Genomic DNA, 18,700 nt, shown 5'->3' with positions numbered 1-18,700 from the left:
CCCAGATATCTCAAATTCAACATATCCAAAACAGAATTCATTATCTTTTCCCCAAATGCTTCCCTCTTCCAAACTTCCCTATTTCTATCAAAGATACCACCTTCCTTCCACTATCCTGGATTCATAAACTTGGTATTACCCTCAACTCCTCATTCTTCCTTACCCCACATATCCAATCAATTTCAAAATCTTGCTATTTATACTCCTATAATATGTCTCACATCCAATCCTTTTTCTTTACTTACATAATATACATGGTCAGATTTTTGGAAACCTGAAGCTAAGCCTGAACAAGTTTAAGCCAACTCTACAAATATTCTTGAGTTAGTTTCCCTGAGCTAAACTTTTCATCATACCTCAAAATTCATCTTTTTTAGACTTTAGGAAAACAGGGTTGTATCCAGGGTGACTTCAAATTTCAACAGTTTTGTAGTGATTTCTTAGCACAATCTGTGACAACAGGTCGCCTTCCTAATTCCACTTTCCATTCAAATACAAACCACAAACCTCACAAGAATCCAGTTGCACTGTCCAGTGAAAATTAAACACTTGTGGTTGAAACCACCATGGTTCTTGATTTGACAGTAATGGAATTGTAGAGAACTGACTAGTTTATTAAAAAATCCTTGACTCCTAGAATGTCAGAGCTGAAAAGACCGTTAGAGATTATTTAGTCCAATCCTCTCATGTTACTGCAAGAGAGAAACTGGGACATAATAAGCTTAAATGATTTGCTCAAAGTTTCACAGCTAGTAGCTTGGACTAAATCCCAGGTCTCCTGATTCCCCATACAGTTTTCTTCCCACTATATTTTAAAATCAAGTCACGTGGCATTTTAATTCAAAGAAAAATCTCAACTCAAAAGAAATTGGAATAGTTATCACACTGGTGGCCAGTAAAGGGAATTATATTTTGGCTAGTCACAAAGATGTTAAATGGAACAATAGGCTGGCTAGTTGACACATCCTTGCTGGAGGGAACAACAATGTGCTATCATTATAATTCTTAGAACAAGAAGGAGAATGCAAAAGAAGTAGCCCATGGTAAGGAGAGGAAGAATTTAGGATGACTCCATGATTGCAAACCTGAATGAGATGACTAGGGGAAGAGTAGTGACATCAACAGAAAAGGAGGAAAACTGAGTTTGAATTGGGGTTAGGGAAGGAGGCAGGATTATTGGTTCCATTTTTGAAATTTTGAACTTGAGATGATGGTATCTCCAGGAGAATATATTTATCAGAGGGTTGGTTATATATTCAGGAAAGAGATTAGGGAAAGAAATACAGATTTGGGAGTCAAGTGTGTAGAGATGATACATGAACCAGCAGGAGCTGATATCACTGAGAGAGAGTTTAGAGCAAGAAGAGAAGACAGCTTGGTACAGAGACTTGGAGGACATCAATCTGAAAGAGGTGAGAGATGGATAATCATTCAGAAAAGGAGACTGGGATGAAATATTGAGACAGATTAGAAGAGGAATAGGAGACAGTATTTATTATGACAGTAAAGTTAAGAATGAAGGGGATACATTTGCTAAATGGTCAAAGGATATGAACAGGATATTTTCAGATGAAGAAATTAAAGCTATCTATAGTCATATGAAAAAATGCTCTTAATCACTATTGATTAGAGAAATGCAAATTAAAACATCTCTGAGGTACCACCTCATACCTATCAGATTGGCTAATATGACAGAAAAGGAAAATGATGGGTGTTGGAGAAGATGTGGGAAAATTGGAACACTAATGCATTATTGGTGAAATTATAAACTGAGCCATCCATTATGGAGAGCAATTTGGAACTATTCACAAAGAGCTATAAGATTCTGCATACCTTTTGATTCAGCAGTACTACTACTAGGTCTGTATCCCAAGGGGATCATAAAAAAGGGAAAAGGACCCACATGTACAAAAATATTTATAGCAGCTCTTTTTGTGGTGGCAAAGAATTTGACATTGAGGGGATGTTCATCAATTGGGGAATGGTTGGACAAGTTTTGGTATATGAATGTAATGGAATATTGTTGTACTGTAAGAAATGATGAACAGACAGGTTTCAGAAAACCTAGAAAGACTTACATGAACTGATGCTGAGTGAAGTGAGCAGAACCAGGAAAACACTGTACATAGTAATAAAAACATTGTGCAATGATCAGCTTTGATAGACTTGATTCTCTTCAGCAATACAATGACCTAAGACAATTCCGAAAGACTCATGATGGAAAATACTATCCACATCCAGAGAAAGAACTATGGAGTCTGAATGTAGCTCAAAGCACACTATTTTCACTTTTTTTGGTTTTGTTTTCTTTCTCTTGGTTTTTCCTTTTGTTCTGATTCTTCTTTTACAACATGACTAGTATGGAAATGTGTTTAATATGATCGTACATGTATAACCTACATCAAATTGCTTGCCATTTTGTGAAAGGGGAGGGGAGGGAAAAAAAGCTTGGAACTCAAGATCTTATAAAATTGAATGTTGAAAACTTTCTTCACATGTAATTGAAAAAAATAAAACACTATTTAAAAAAAAGAATGAAGGGGATAGTCAGCATAATCCAAAGCTGAAGGGTGGTCAAAGAGGATGAAGACAGAGAAAAGGCCATAAGATTTAATAGTTTAAAGATTATTGAAGGCCTTGGAAATAAAAACTTTTTGTATAGTAATGGTATCAGAAGCAAGATTTCAAGAGTTTGAGAAGTGAACAATTGGAAAGAAAGTAAGGGAAATGTGTGACTATAGCTAACCCTTTCTAAGATCTTAGTGGTGAATAGGATGAGACACAGACAGGGTAATCTTTTGAAGGCATGAAAGAGTAAAGTGAAGGTTTTTTAAGTAGACAGTCAAGTTGAGCATATTTTTAAGCAATGGAGAAGGAGCCAGTAGATAAAGTAAGATTTCAGAGTCTTTTCAATTTGACAAACACTTAAGTGGCTGAGACCAGTGACAGAGTATGAACAATAATGGGAGCTCTTAGAGATGAAAGCAGATCAGGTGCACAAGTAATGGTGCTGAACCTAGAAGCAGAAGAAACACCTCTTTTTAAGACATTGAAGTACAGGAAAGTGTACAGAATACTGATTTCCTCAACAAAGCAGGAATGAAAGTCGTCTAAGGCAGCTAGGTGGTAGATAATGTACTGGACTTTGAGCCAAGAAGACATGAGTTCAAATCCTGCTTCAGATATTTGTTAGCTGTTTGATTTAACCTGTCAGTCTTAGTTTCCTCATCTATAAAATGGGCAATAATAAGAAAACCTATATTACAGAGCTGATGTGAGAATCAAACAAGATAACATGTAAAGCACTTTACAAACTTTGAAGTGCTTTATAAATGCTATTATTATTATTATTATTGTTATTATAATTATCTCCTGAGTGTTTGGGTATGAGATTGGTATTTGAAGTTCCAAGAGAAAGAAAGTTTGGCCTGGCTCCTGAGGTAGTAAATCAATCAAGGAAGAATAAAAGACCTGCTACACTAAGTTGAGTGAGGTTAGATCACATGGATTTGTTGTGAACCCAGTCGTCAAGATTTCACAGCTTCTTCCAGTGTCACGAACAGCCCAGGTGCAGGAGGAATAGAGAAGACAGATGGCAAGAATGATAAGATGGTAGATGGTAGAAAGATGGTAGAAAGATAATGGGACCAAGGAATTAAGGATGGACAATACTATAGCAGGGTTAAGACTGTGTAATTTCAACCAGTGCTTCAAAACCCTGCACCCAACTTTTCCTAAAGCCCTCCTCTTGCCTCCCCCTACTTCCTGGCTGACTCACTTAATCTGATAAATCTGCAGTGAAAAATACAGCAGCATATTAATACGACACTTTTTTCCTCCAGGAATTTCAAAGGACTTGATCTAAATTAATTCAATCTTAAGCCATATCTGAGAAGGAAAAGCTGTCATTGTCCATGTTTTACATGGAGGGGAAAAATGGATATACAGAAAGAATATTTCAGTTGTCCTAACAGATCACAGTGACCTTCAGCAGAGACAAGCAAAGCAACCTGACTTTCTGATTCCCAGACCATAGCTTAGGTAAAGAAGGATGACACAACATGATTACAGGCCTGCCAGAGGGGCAAAGGGACCTGGGTAGCTCTGACTAAGACATTAATCCACGCAAAAGATGAAGGATCAGGACCAGTAGATGGGAAAAATAAACCTTCCTTTTGGAAAATCTTTAAGGACGGTTGTTACTTTTCCCCTGAAGAACTAACTTGTGGAATCAATTTCTTTTCAGCTTATAGATAACTAATAAAGGGCTATGTGCCCAGCCACCAAGAGTAGCAATGAGTAATGCCACTAATCTAGATGATGGTGTTATGCAAGTGCATCTTGGACTACATTTGTCAATATTCTCTGATCCCACTTGACTTCCTTTCAAGGGGAAGAAATTGACCAATGTATGAAGGAAGATTCCTAATCTAGATAATCTTGGATCCAAAAACACCACCTTTCCTTCCATTACCTGATGAATTCAAGCAAATGAAAGCATTTGGTTTGCCTGAGTAATCAGAATAATTATGACCTCAGAGAACTGCACTGACAGGACTATTTATTAGCTCCCATATTTTTTTGCGGGGCCCAGACACTCTGGCTTCTGGTCCAATTCACTTTTGTTTTTCCCACTATCATTGTCAAGAATCCTTCCTTAAGTTTCTTGGCATTTATTATTTATGCTGTTTGAAGTATTTTGACATGATTAATTAATCATGTAATTATGTAATTCAGATTGCAAAAAAAATTCATTAATGTATGGAAAATGACCTGGAGTATACCAAAGGGAGAGTGACTCTGAATTCATCCTTGAGTACTTTTCCTTCTAAAATTTATAGCTCTAAGTGAAAAAGAAATAATGTCTCCACTTTACTGTCACATATTCTTGCCAAACCAAAGTTGTTTTTCATTAAGATCTCTCTAGAAGCTGTGAGAATAAATGTTTAAAAACCCTCAGAGAAATCTCCTTCTGTGAGGGTCTTTTTAAAAAGGAAAATGTGCATCTATCAGAAATGGTTTGTGTGGATCTGTTTAAATTGAAGGAAATGGACATGATGACCTATCTCTTTTATAATTCTAGCTTAAACAAGAAGTTTATTTAAACAACAAGATGTTTGACTTGAAGGGAAAACTGTCTAGGTAGAATCAGTTTCTTTATAGTAATTTATTCCTACTGAGAGACAAATGTTGTGCTACATGTAACAGCTATGTGCAAAAAAGTTATAAAATTATCTTTGGTTTTACAATGATAAAAGAAAAACATTGAAATTATCCAATCAAACAAGGTATGCAAGGATTTTTTGTCATTTTTGTTGTTGTTAAACAGTGAGAGCAAAATAACTTACTGAAAAATAAAGATATGAGTTGAATGAGCGTGCACTAATAGAGAAAAAGGGTATTTTCCACAAAACTGGATTGTTTTTTACCCTCCCCACCTCCGTTTGATGTTGACCAAAATATGCTGTTGGCCATTTAATTTAAAAAATCATATTATACCTGTGCACATATACCAGTTACTTTATGTGCAATAAAGGAATGGGGAAAGGGAATCAAAGAAGAGAGAAAACTATACTGCAGTAGTTAGGATGTGGATGAACCAAATCTTGGTTTTCTAATTGTGAATGAATTGTTTCCCTTGGGAGCACAGTTTTGGAGTAGAGTTGCAGGTTCTTCTTTTAGCAAATGCCTCCTATCTGCTGCTGGAATACATCAATTGTATCTTCATCTTCCATTTCCAACTGTGCAGGTTATCTGTTTCATTGACTGCTTGCCCATCAAATTGGAATCTGATGCACCCCATTGACAAACCCCATCATTCACAATAAGTTTTCATTAGTTTTCTAAGTGGTGTGTGCCTCTTAATCTTAAACTTCACCACTGAACCATCTTGCCCTGCCATCTTCAAATTAGTGTGGTCGTTCTCAGTTTTGACTCCTTCCTTCAGCTTTTCATCAGCGATGGCAAGTCCCGGGGTCTCCTCAGATGCCGCTTCACAAAAGAGGTGCCAGGATGGTCCATCCCAAGGAAAAGAGGGGAGAAGCAGCAGTGGCAGGAGCAGGAGGAGGAAGAAGAAGATGATGGTGGTGAGGGTGAGGAAGAGGAGAAGGAGGAGGAGGAGGGGGAGGAGGAAGAGGAAGAAATAGAGGATATAACTCTTAGTGTGGCAGAAAGAGAAGTGGTCAAGGAGTCAAAAGACCAAGGTTCTAATCCCAACTAAAATTTAACCTGCCTGAATCTTAGTTGTATCACTTGTAAGATGAAGATTCTGAACTAGTTGACTCCAGTCTCTTCCAATTTAGAAATTTCGTAATTCTTCAGTTACTCTACTGCTAGAATTAAAATTAGCATGTGTCTGACAGCTGTGTTCCAACTAGGGCTATGTCACAGATTCCAGTGTCCTGATAGAGTATGACATTCTTCCCTTGGAGGGGGAGGAGATGTGCTTCTGCCGGCCCCTAATCTGGTTTGGGATGCTGGGGTATCTTCTCCGATCCCAGAGAAAACTGTATTTGTCCTCACCGTTACCCTTACCTGTTGTTGTCTGGCACTGTGAACTTTCTCTACTGCATCTGCCTACCTTCGTCTCTCTTGCATCCCCATAAGCTTCCTTTTATGTGTCATATCCCTCTTTAGAATGTAAGCTCCTCACAGGCAGGGGCTGTCTTTCTTTCTGCTGGTATTTGTGTTCCCAGCCTTAACACAGTTCCTGGCACATAGAAAGTACTTAATAAACATTTATTGACTGACTTGACTGATCAGTCTAGGAAGGGAAGGAAATGACATAAGCATTTATATAGCACCTACTATGTACCAGGTACTTCTGCCAAGGACCATACTGTGCAATTACATCAAGTTGACTAGAAGACTCATCAAATTGATCAAGAATCCTCCTCATCACCCTTGCTACAATTGCAATAACTAACATTAAAAGACCATTTAGTGTTACAAGACCTAAGATTAATCTGGCACCTTGGCCTCATGACTCCTAAACCCAGTATTCCTTTACTATGCTAGACTAGCTTTGCAATGACACAAGGCCCACACAATTCTACCAAGCCAGAAAGGCAGTTACTTTCAGTAAACATATATGTAACATGTTAATGAAAAAAATGCCACCTTATTTCCTTAAAATTTAGCACATAAGTTGAGGAATAGGCATGGGCCTAAGCATACTGTTATGCCAGTTTTATAAGGAAAAAAACCTGACAAACCAGCAACTGCCCTCTTATACAGTACAGACTTGTTAACAGAGAGCTTTCCTGCTGGGTGATAAAAAAAAAAAAAAAAAGCTTTCTGACTGTGAAAATTCTATCATGATATAGAGGTAGTACTTTAAACCAGCTGGGAGAATGCCAAAAACTTTAACCCTTTATCCTGGATTTTTCTTTTTCTTTTTTTTTTAATCCAAAAGCAACTTTGTCACTTGACATTTTTGTGGTCCCACAAAAGAAAACATAACTTGAACCTACATGCAAAATTTCCAGGCATGAGAGCTTACACAAGCTCTGAACAAATGTCCTACTGCTGTCCTGAAGCCACACTGTCATCTAGTGGTTCTTTACACAGGGAACTAGGCAAAAGCTTTATATAGAAATTTCACTCCTCTGCTTTCTCCAGATTAAAACACTTCTTTTGTCTCAATAGTGCCAGAGGACATTTTGAATCTTTTAACATATTGCTTTAGAAACATTTGTAAAGAAAGGAAAAGGCAGAAAGGTAAATACGTGGATGGGGAGGGGAGAGAGAGAGAGACAGACAGAGACAGACAGAGAAAGAGAGAGGGAGAGAGAGACACACACACACAGAGACAGAGAGAGAGAGACAGACAGAAACAGAGACAGAGAGAGTTAGTTTTATCTGGAGTACATAGTTCTATCTCCTAGATTACCATATAGAAGGGAAACAATAGGAAATAACTTTGCCCTATAGCTAATTGTTTATTTTTGCTTCTTCTTTGTTAAATAAGACAAGATAGATTTTGTCACTAACTGCACTCTAAAATGAGAGTCCACTTGCTTTACAACTAACAGGCCTTATTATCCTCACTAGTTCCCTCTTACAAACAACTGCCTAGAAGGAACAGAAAGGCCTTGCCCCCTTGCTCAATGTTTTGAAATAAAGCAGATGTTCAAATATTTATATTTGCCACTGCTACTAATTCTGGTGACCATAACAGTAATCAGGAAATTATATTTCCAATCATGCAGTTGACAATTATCTATGATTTGTATACCAAGTTGTGTTCACCTAATACTAACTTTACACAGAGATGTGAAGTGATTGGAATTTGTGCCCCAAACATTCTCCCATAGTAGAACCCCCACACTAGATCTGGAGCCTTCATGACTCTCCTCTGACATCCAGAGTTATGCTTATGCTCCCATGTTCATCCACTTCTCCTACTCTCACCCATTGAAGGGTATTTGCTGTATATTTCATTTCCCTAGGGCTATCTGATCCGATTAACTAATCTTTGTCAGTGGGAAAGGGCTAGAGAATCATGCATGGGCCTTTTAACTGAGGGCTCTGGAAACCACACCATCCAGACTTTCTTTGCTGTCCAACCCATTAGTGACTCTAAAAGTGGGAATTTCAAATGAGAAGGGGGAATATAATGCCCTGGCAGACCCCCTCCTCCTCCCTGGAGAAAGATACTGGGACTGTTCCCATGCAGCTGGCAACAGGATAATATCTTCAATGTCTCTCTACTTTCTGGATTGCATAGATAGAGGAAAGAATGGACTGATCTCAAATTTGAGAGGATGTTAAGGTCTGCAACCTATGAGTGGTCTTTTGTGAATCTGAGAGGTCTTCCTACATTTTTAATGAAAGGAAACAAAAAGTCTTGGCAAAATAAACATTGCTTTGAAGGAGTGATCTCAAAAGGCCCAATTCTCCCCTTTGTGCTCTGTTATGCTTGCTTCCCATATCCGAGGGTGGGGAGGCATTTCCTCTAGTCTTCTGCCGGGATTTTTTCCCCTTCACTATGCCCCAGCGAGAATAAAGCTGACCTTTCTTAGAAACACACTCCTAGTTATGTGAGGGCAGACAACAGTAGAGCTTTGTGTGTGCCTACGTTTCCTGGGCATGGGGAAAGGCTTGTATCCAGGAGCAGGGAACTGGAGAGTGGGCCCTGGAGAAGGCAGAGCAGGAGCACACTCTGCTGTTTCCTCTGCCTAACCCTGGGCAGGCTGCACCACAAGAACTGCACTCATTTAAACCTAACAATCAATCAACAAATAGGCATTAAGTGCTTCTATACACCAGGCCTAGAGAGCTGGTCTCACAGTCAGGAAGACCCAGACTGAAGTCCTGTCTCTGACACATATATTGCTACTCTTGGTGCCTACAGGCAGCTCTCTAAGACCATAAATTGCAAAAGAGGGGTCCATGTACTGTGCTCAGCACTACAGATACAGAGAGAACAGTAAGATAGCCTGTACCCTCCATGAGATTATATCTACCCAGCTGCCCCATAGAGGTTGAATTTTACTCAGGTAGGAAGCCACTAAAGTTTTTAAGCATAAATGTAATATGACCAAATAAGTACTTAAGAAAGATTAATCTTGCAGTTGCAATGTTATTAAGAATAGATTGGGGGCAGCTAGGTGGCACCTAGAGCCACATAGAGTACTAGCCCTGAGGTCAGGAGGACCTGAGTTCAAATTCGTCCTCAGACCAAATACTTGACACTTACTAGCTATGTGACCTTGGGCAAGTCACTTAACCCAATTGCCTAAACAAACAAACAAAAAAAAAGAATAGATTCAAGGAGGAGAGAGTGGATGTCCTGTTTGAAGGCTATAGAAATAGTTTAGGTGAATAATAACAAGGGCCTGTATACGAGTATTAGCAACAAAAATGGAGAGGAGGGGACTAATGGGAGAGATGATTCACAGGGGCAATTGACAGGATTTGGTGGCTAATAAGCAATTAGAAATGAGAGAAGGAAAAGAGATTAAAAATACATTAAGATTTCAAACATGGGGGTTTAAGTAAATGGTAGTGCCACAGATACAAATAGTGAGGACAGAAAAGAGGTGGATGTTTATGAGGAGAAATAAGAATTTTGGTTTGGAATTTGCTGAGTTTGAGATGCCATTAGGATGTCCAGATGAAAACTCCCATGTTCTTTTGGAAATAGAAGTTCAGAGCTCAGAAGAGGGGGTTAGGAGAGGAGAGGTAGATTTGAGAGTGAAACAATAGATAGAGCACCAGGCCTGGAGTTAGGAAGAGCTGTGTTCACAACTGGCCACAGACACTTAATAGCTGAGCAAGTCACTTAATCCTGTATGCCTCAGTTTCCTCATCTATGAAATGAAGTGAAGAAGGAAATGACAAACTACTTAAATGTTTTTGCCAAGAAAACCCCAAATGGGGTCACAAAGAGTCAGACACCACTGAAGTGATTCAGTAACAACAAAACAGTATTCACAAAGGGCATATTTCAAGCTTTAGGAGTGAAAGAGATTACTGAGGGAAAGAAGCTGGAGAATGATGAGAAGAATGTCAAAGACAGAACTTTGGGGAGAATCCACACTAGGAAGATTAGAAGCCAGAAAAAATATTTCTCATTACGGAAGGGAACTAGGAGATAACAGTGTCTCTAAAGTCCAAAGAGGAGAGAGTATTCAGTAGGAAGGAATGGTCAACAATATCAAATGATATAGAGATATCAAAGAGTGTGAAGTTTCAGAAAGGATCATTAGACTTACAATGAAGAGATCGTTGGTAGTTGTTTTTTGTTTTAGGCAATTGGGGTTAAGTGACTTGCCCAGGGTCACACAGCTAGTAAGTGTCAAGTGTTTGATCTGAAGTCGGATTTGAACTCAGGTCCTCCTGACTTCAGGGCCAGTGCTCTATTCACTATGCCACCTAGCTTCCCCAAAATCATCGGTAGTCTTAAGGAGAGCAATTTCAGTAAAATCTAGGTAGAGGAGGTTGAAGGGAATAGAGAAGAAAACAGGTGGTGAGATAGGTCAGGATGGGGTATTGGCAACTTTTTAAAAGTTCAGTAATGAAAGGGGAAGAGAAATCAAATAGTAGCTGCATGAGATAGCAGGTCAAAGGAATGTCTTTTTTTCCTAGGGTAAGGGCGTTCTAAACATATTTATAGGTATATAAAGAGGAGTCTATGGAAAAGGAGAGATGGAAGATGCATGAAAAAGGAGAGATAGCTCCAGGAACAAAGTCCTGGAAGAGGCTGCAGGGACAATATCAAGTGTGCAGGTCAAAGGATTATTTTAGTAAGGAGTAGGGAGTACTTTGGTACAAGCACAGAGAGAGAGAGACAGAGACAGAGACAGAGAGACAGAGAGAGAAAAAGAGAGACAGAGACACAGAGAGAGAGAAAATATAATTAGAAGTTTTGAGGAACCTAAGAAACATATCTGAGGGATCTGACCTTGGATGGCCTCAATCTTATTCTTCTTGGTGAAACAGGAGACTAAATCATATATAAGTGCATACAAAGTCATTTCAGTAGTAATATTAACAACTGAGAGGAGTCAGTAAAAGTTTTACACATGGTACTTGGGATGAGACTTGAAGGAAGGTGGTGATTCTAGGAGATGATAGTAAAGAGGAAATGCATTTCAGGCATAGACCCACTGTGCAAAGGTATGTCAGTGGCAGATAGAATGTTTGCTTCAGAGAACTGTTAGAAGTCCAATTTTGTCTAAAGCATAGGTGAGTAATATGTGTAATGCAGGAATGAAAAGAGGCTAAAGGGGTAGGTGGAAGCCAGATTGAATAGTAATTTAAACATTAGGCTGAAGAGTTTGAATTTTATCTTACAGAATAGATAAGTATTGAAGGTTTTTGAGCAAGAGAGTGACATTGGCCAGACCTGTGTTTTAGGAATATTTGGTAGTCATACAAAGGACAGATTGGAAAGGGAAGAGACTGGAAGCTGGGACGATTAATGAGAAAGCTGTTGCAACAGTCATGTAAGAAGGCCTGAACAAGAATAACTAGCCTGTGGAAATGGTGGGAAGGGGGTGGATGTGAGAGATGTATAGAAAGAACCCATAAAGCTTGGTTACCAACTGGATATGTAAATGAGGGAGAATCAAGGATGACTCAAGTTATAAACTTGGGTGACTACGAGGATGAACAGAAATTGAAAAGTTTGGAGGAGGAACGATTTGGGGGTGGAGGGAGGTAGGGAGCTTCATGTTGGGATCATGGATTTATTGTTTTCTTGGAGTTCCCTAAAATTTATTTCCCTTGAAAAGGAGAAAATATCCCATTTTATAATTATATGTGGAAAGATTTCTTTGTAATATTTAAATATTATAGTAATCTCTTTTCACTAATAATACACATTTCCCCCAAAGATTCAAATGTGCAGTTTTTGTTTCAGTAGGAAATGGGTGTTTTGATAATTTGGGAAAGATAAAACCTCTCTAAAAATTAGACCTCAGCTAACACCATTTGGTTTCTTTTGATTTTTAATTCAATAATCAAAACTCAGGGTTCATTCCTAACTTACCACCTTGTATAATTCACCAAAGGGAAAGGCATCTAGTATTCAGGCATAAAAATTATGTATTGCTAACTGAAGAATACTAAACCAAGGAGGAAATACATCATTTTGTGATCATTCTTGGATAAACTGTCTTTTGCCAAAAGCCTCCAACCTATACTCAGATAGTAGTACCTAAAGTTAGTGTTTTCTTCACAGACCAAATAAACATCTTACTTAACTCTTGCTAGAGTTTTTATAAATAATAGATATGTCTTTCTTGCGGAGAGTCTCATCCAGAAGGGGTACTGCTACAGCGCAACTTGAACACTAATTAGAAAGCATATCGTTTTCCTTTTCGTATTTAAAGCAAGGTAGCATAGTAGATAGAGTTGTTGTTCAGTCATGTCCGACTCTTTATGACCCCATTTATGGTTTTCTTGGCAAAGATACTGGAATGGTTTGACATTTCCTTTTTTAGCTCATTTTACAGATGAGAAAACTGAGGCAAACAGGGTTTTAGTTGCCTAGGGTCACACAGCTAGTAAGTGTCTGAGGTCAGATTCAAACGCAAGAAGATGAGTTTTCTTGACTTCAAACCCAGCACTCATGCTACTGGCTAAACCAGGAATTCTTGGATTCAAGTTTTGCCTTTGACACATCGACAAATATTAAGTTTGTGTCATAATCAGAAAGCTAGGCAAATCACTTAATCCTTTAGTGCTCTGGGCAACATTCTAACACTCTAATTTCCAGAGATGGCACAAACATGCATTGGTAGAGGGAGTGTGGTCACCCAGGAATTTCGTATACCGACAAAAAAAAGAGGTCTAGTCCCTATCCACATTTTAAAATATTTCAGGTAACATCCATAAACATCATTCTACTTGTATATTTTTCTAATGTAGAGTAATGAAGGGAGGAAAGCCACCTGAGATAATCAGGTCACAGATGAACAATGGATTCCAAATCATTTTGAGAGCTACATTACAAAGATGTCTCTCGTTTAATCTCATAATTTCCATTAATATAGGTGATATGAAGTGACCCTCTAAAAAAGAAAAGATACATAAATATTCAGTTAAATAAATGCAATGTCTTTTCACTTAAAAGGAAATAGTTGTTACGCAACTAAAAAAGCAAGAAAAGCTTCAAATCTAGACATCATAGACTCTATTTCAATGGTCATGCTTATGTACTTGGATTTTATACTTGAAAAAAAAATTGACAGCTGTGGGGAATGTGATAAATGCAATGCAGGATTGCTTGGGTTAGAGACTCCCAGGGTGTTTGTGGCAGACTCACTAACACGTTCAAAATCCAACTGCAGGGATGCAGCCGACTCTGAATTTAGATCAAGGTGCTAGAGAAGTGAAATGAATGCTATGGGCTTGCAAAACTTTCTTCTGAGAAAAAGCAAGAGGTTGTTTGACATGAATAAGAGTGAACTAAAGGTACAAAGTTAACAATTTTTAGAAATATGTATCATGTTAGATAGGTGCTTTCTCCATCTATATGGAAAAGGGAATGGGCCTGTATTTTCACTAGTATAAAGTACTTGTAGGTGTGGAAACTCCCTCTACCAATTCAGGTCAGTATTTTCTCAGTAATTTATAACTATAGAAAGCTGCCTAGAGCACTGAGAGGTTGAATGAATTGCCCAGGATCACCCAGCCAGCAGGGGTCAGAGGTGAGATTTGAATAGACATCTTCTTGACTTAAAGCTCTCTCTACATTACATCATGCTGCCCCATCTGTACATATATATCATATCCATATATGTGTACATATATGGATAGGTGTGTATATATACATACATATATATAATCTTATCTTCATTTAGATCTACATTTACATCTGTATCTACATCTGTCTGTATCTGTGTTGATAGCTCTACTTGTCTCCCGTATTCAGAGAAATAATGTCTGCAATAACCATTCCCTAGTCAAGACATATCTAATAGCACCAAAGAGAAAGAGGAAAAAAAATCATTTCTGAACTACAAGGACAAATTTCTGCTCTAGTCCCAAGGGGAAAAGTGCAAAGGTACTAATAATGTTCAGAGGTACATCAGAAACTCAGGCATTCTGACTTTAGGGAAAGAAATAATCCTGCCTAATTTGTGCGGTAAAGAGTACTTTTTTCCTGCCAATGTTCACAAATTGCAGTATCCTGGGGGTTACACTGACATTTCTGCAACTGATATCAAGTAAAATTTCTAGTGGGTTGGGGATGCAGATATAGATTTTGTACCTCAATGAGCTACAGAACACCCCAAATATTTAATTTATTAGATTTAATTTAATAATTTTGTTACTATAATAAATGAGTCAAATTAAAATATAATATTTAATTTAACAATTAGTCTAAAAAATTAAATTATGATAGCTGAGTGCCACTAAATAATTAAATAAAATAAATAAGATCAAATAACTTAATTTAATAATTAATAATAATTTAACAATTCATTGCTTCCCCCTCCTCCCTTTGTTATAAAACTTAAAAAGTCTCTCAGAGTACCTTTGAAGAGACATGATGCCAAGTTTTAAAAGAACTCATTTATCTCATGTAAATGAGTTAAGTGCCACTTAATCCTTAGCTTTCAGAGAAAATTGTTGAATTTTAAGAGCTGGAAGGAATATGAAAGATCAGCTAGTTCTGCCCTCTATCCTTTGCAGGCTTCCTTCCTGTAGTCTTCTTGGCAAGTGGCCATTTAGCTTCTGTTTGGACACTTCCCTAGTGATGAGGAATTTGCTGTTCCCAAGTGAGTTCATTCCATTTTTGGACAGATCCAATTGTTTGAGAGTTTTGCTTTATGTAAATCCGAAATTTGCCATTTTACTCATTGGTTCTAGTTTTACCCCTAAGACATCCACAGAATCCCCTTTCCAGATGATAAACTTCCAGATGCATGCAGAGTTATCATCATGTCCTACTCTCCCCTCCCTGAACAAACACACATTTTCTCTTCATTTTCTTCATTTCTCCAGTTCCTTCAACCACTCCTTTTATGAAAAGGTTTTGATACTCCTTCACTCATCTGATTGCCTCTTTCCAAACGCATTAGAGTTTGTCAATTTCCCTCTCAAAGTGCCCCCAGAGCTAAACATGTTAATGCAGATGTGGTCTGACAAGGACAAAGTGTTTTTATTAATGCAGCCTAATAGAACATTAGTTTTTGGGGGCCAGCTACATCACACTGTTGATTCATATTAAGCTTGCAGTCAACTAAAACTTCTAAGGCCTTTGAAGCTAACTGCAGGATTTTCTATTTATCCTTAAATTTCATCTTTGGTATTAGTTTATCATTAAAACTGCTCAAGATCTTTTTAGATCCTGTTTCTGTTATATAGTGTCTTAACTATCCCTCTTGAGCTATCTGCAAATTAAATAAGTATGCTTTCATGTTTTTTGAGGATAAGTTCTTTGCAAACATTAAAGCTTCATATAAATGCTAGTTATTATTATCATTAATAATAACAATATTCCTTTCCCCTCCTCCTGTCAATAGACTTTCTGCTGGATTAATAGACAAGCCTATAACTTTCTAAAGTTCTTGATTAATCTCAATAATTTTTAGACTTATATCTCCTTGCTTCAACAAGTCACATGGTCCTCTCCCTGGTATAGTTCCTCTCCTCATGTGCCCTGAGGTCAAGCACTTCCAAAGAGTAGCTGATTCAGGTTCACTGGCTTGCAGAACCCACCTCTAGGCACATGAAGGAAGCACAAGAGAAGAATGGCATCAAACTCACAGGCCTCAGGTATTCAGGAGCCACCTGCTTTTCCTTTTGAAAATTAGGACATTTGCCCAAGCTCAATGTTTTGGCCCTTCTCTTATTCTCTATGATACCTCAGAGAATACTAGCAATGGGTTCATGAGCAGCTCTTCATAGTTTTTGTTTCTTTTGGGTTGTTTTTAGTTCCTAACATGCAAGTCCTTCACATCTGCAGACCAAGTCATTTAAAACAATTGAATTGTCTTTTAGTTCTTCTTAACCATATTCATTCTATCCTTTTCTATCTGAGGATAATCCTTTTTTAATCAATCAATCATCAAGAATTTATTAAGTGCCTACTATGGGCCAGGAACTATGTGAGGCACTAGGGAAACAAATACAGAGAATAAAGCAGTCATTACTCACATGGAGCTCACATTTTAATGGGGGAAACAAGTATACACATACATACAGATATACATAAAGATATACATGCACAATATACATATATGTAGCAAGGTCCCATCTTTTGTGAAGGCTGTCCTTCACATGTAGAATGGGAGTGTCATTTTGTGGCTCAGAGGGAAGTGGAGTAGACATCTCTAGCCTCCTACCCTTCTCCAAAGATGACTTAAATTCCTGCTAGGAAGAGAAGCAGGAGGGCAGATGGTTGGCCACTCTGTTCTCCTCAGAGAGAGAGGACAACTAAACTATTAGTCTAGCAGGGTTTCTTCAACTTTTCTACTTGTGACCCCTTCAGCACTTTTTAAATTGCGTGTGCTGTACTAGGGATGTGATTTTCAGAATCATTCTACATTCTGGCCACTGTTTCAATTATCGGGGTGGGGAAAGCAGGACCCTCAAACTTTACATACAAGACTTGACACCTTTCTCATCTAATACCGGTTCTACAATGAGCATACATAGTGAACAGAAAAGGAAACCTACTTATCCAAATCATAGCAAAACAGAAACAAGAAAAGGTATACATAGAAGAATATACACCAGATAATCTGGAATGAAGGAACTTTCCCATTGGGAGCAAGGTAAAACAGTTCAACCAAGAAAGAGAGTCACTGGTCTCACTCAGGGGAGGTTCTTCAAAGTCTCCAGTTTAGCAAATTGGGAACAGGGATTTGATGGAGACTGCCAGATCCCTTCATGTTTTCCCAGAGTCTTTTCCTTCAGCAGCCTTATGAGCTATGGATGTAGTTTTTGTGAATGGATAGAAAAAGTGAGACAGAAATGTGAGATGGACTGAAAAGTGGGTAATGTAAAATCTCAGTAAAATCTGAGGGCTGACTGGCTAAGTAGAGTGAAAAAGAGTTAGAAATTAAGAATACTTCTGTGGTTATGAAACTAGTAGACCAAAAGAATGATGATGCCTTTGCTAGAAATAGCAAAGTCTAAAAGAGGATACGGTTTTGGAGGAAAGATAATAGGTTCAAACAAAAAGTCAAGAATATCAAAGGAATCAATGAAAATTAATGTGAAGGAAGTACCAGATTTTTATAACAAGGTATCAGACCGAATTACAAAGCAGTAATCACCAAAACAATCAGGTACTGGTTAAGAAATAGAATGGTGGATCAGTGGAATATATTAAGTACACAATACACAGTAGTACATGACCATGGCAATCTAGTGTTTGACATACCCAAAGAGCCAAGCTTTAGGGACAAAAACCTCACTATTTAACAAAAATTGCTGGAAAAACTGGAAAGCAGTATGGCAGGAATTAGATATAGACCAATACCTCACACCATAAACCAAGATAAGGTCAGATGGGTTCATGATTTAGATGTAAAATTTGATAACATAAACAAATTAGGGAAGCGTAGAAAATTTTACCTGTCAGATTTATTAATAAAGGAAGAATTTGTGACCAAACAAAAGAGAGAGAGCATTATGAGATGTAAAAAAGGATAATTTTAATTATAGTAAATTAAAAGATTTTTGCACAAACAGAACAAATGCAGCCAATATTCAAATAAAAGCAAAAAACTGGGGCGGGGGAGATTTACAGCAAGTTTTGTGAATAGAAGTCTCACTTCTCAACTATATAGAGAAATGAGTCAAAATAAAATAAATAAATAAATAAATAATAAAAGCCATTCCCCAATTGATAAATGGTCAAAGATATGAACAGGCAGTTTTCAGAAGAAAAAATCAAAGTTACTTATGGTCATATGAAAAAATGCTCTATTTCACTATTGATTAGACAAATTAAAATTAAAATAACTCTGAGATACCACTTTACATGTAGCTGATTGGCTAATATGGCAGAAAATGACAAATATTGAAGGGGATGTAGAAAAATAAGGATACTAATACACTGTTGGTAGAGTTGTGAACTACAATCATTCTGAAGAACAATTTTGGAATAGGGCTATTAAACTATGTATACCCTTTGACCAGGCAATACCACTGGGACTATATCACAGAGATCAAAGAAAAAGGAAAAAGACTTATATGTACAAAAATATTTACAACTCTTTTTTTGTGACAAAGA

The 18,700-nt window shown here is 37.7% G+C and overlaps 1 pseudogene; it reads right to left on the bottom strand.

The window, feature by feature from the left end:
- Positions 1–5,678: 5,678 nt before the first annotated feature.
- LOC114044622 overlaps positions 5,679–18,700 on the bottom strand; it is a 55,805-nt pseudogene continuing 42,783 nt past the window's right edge.

Source organism: Vombatus ursinus, unplaced genomic scaffold (assembly GCF_900497805.2).
Source record: "Vombatus ursinus unplaced genomic scaffold, bare-nosed wombat genome assembly UNPS02014774.1, whole genome shotgun sequence".
Lineage (NCBI taxonomy): Eukaryota > Metazoa > Chordata > Mammalia > Diprotodontia > Vombatidae > Vombatus > Vombatus ursinus.
The sequence above is the reverse complement of the archived record's forward strand: the minus strand, read 5'-3'. Positions and strand labels throughout refer to the sequence as shown.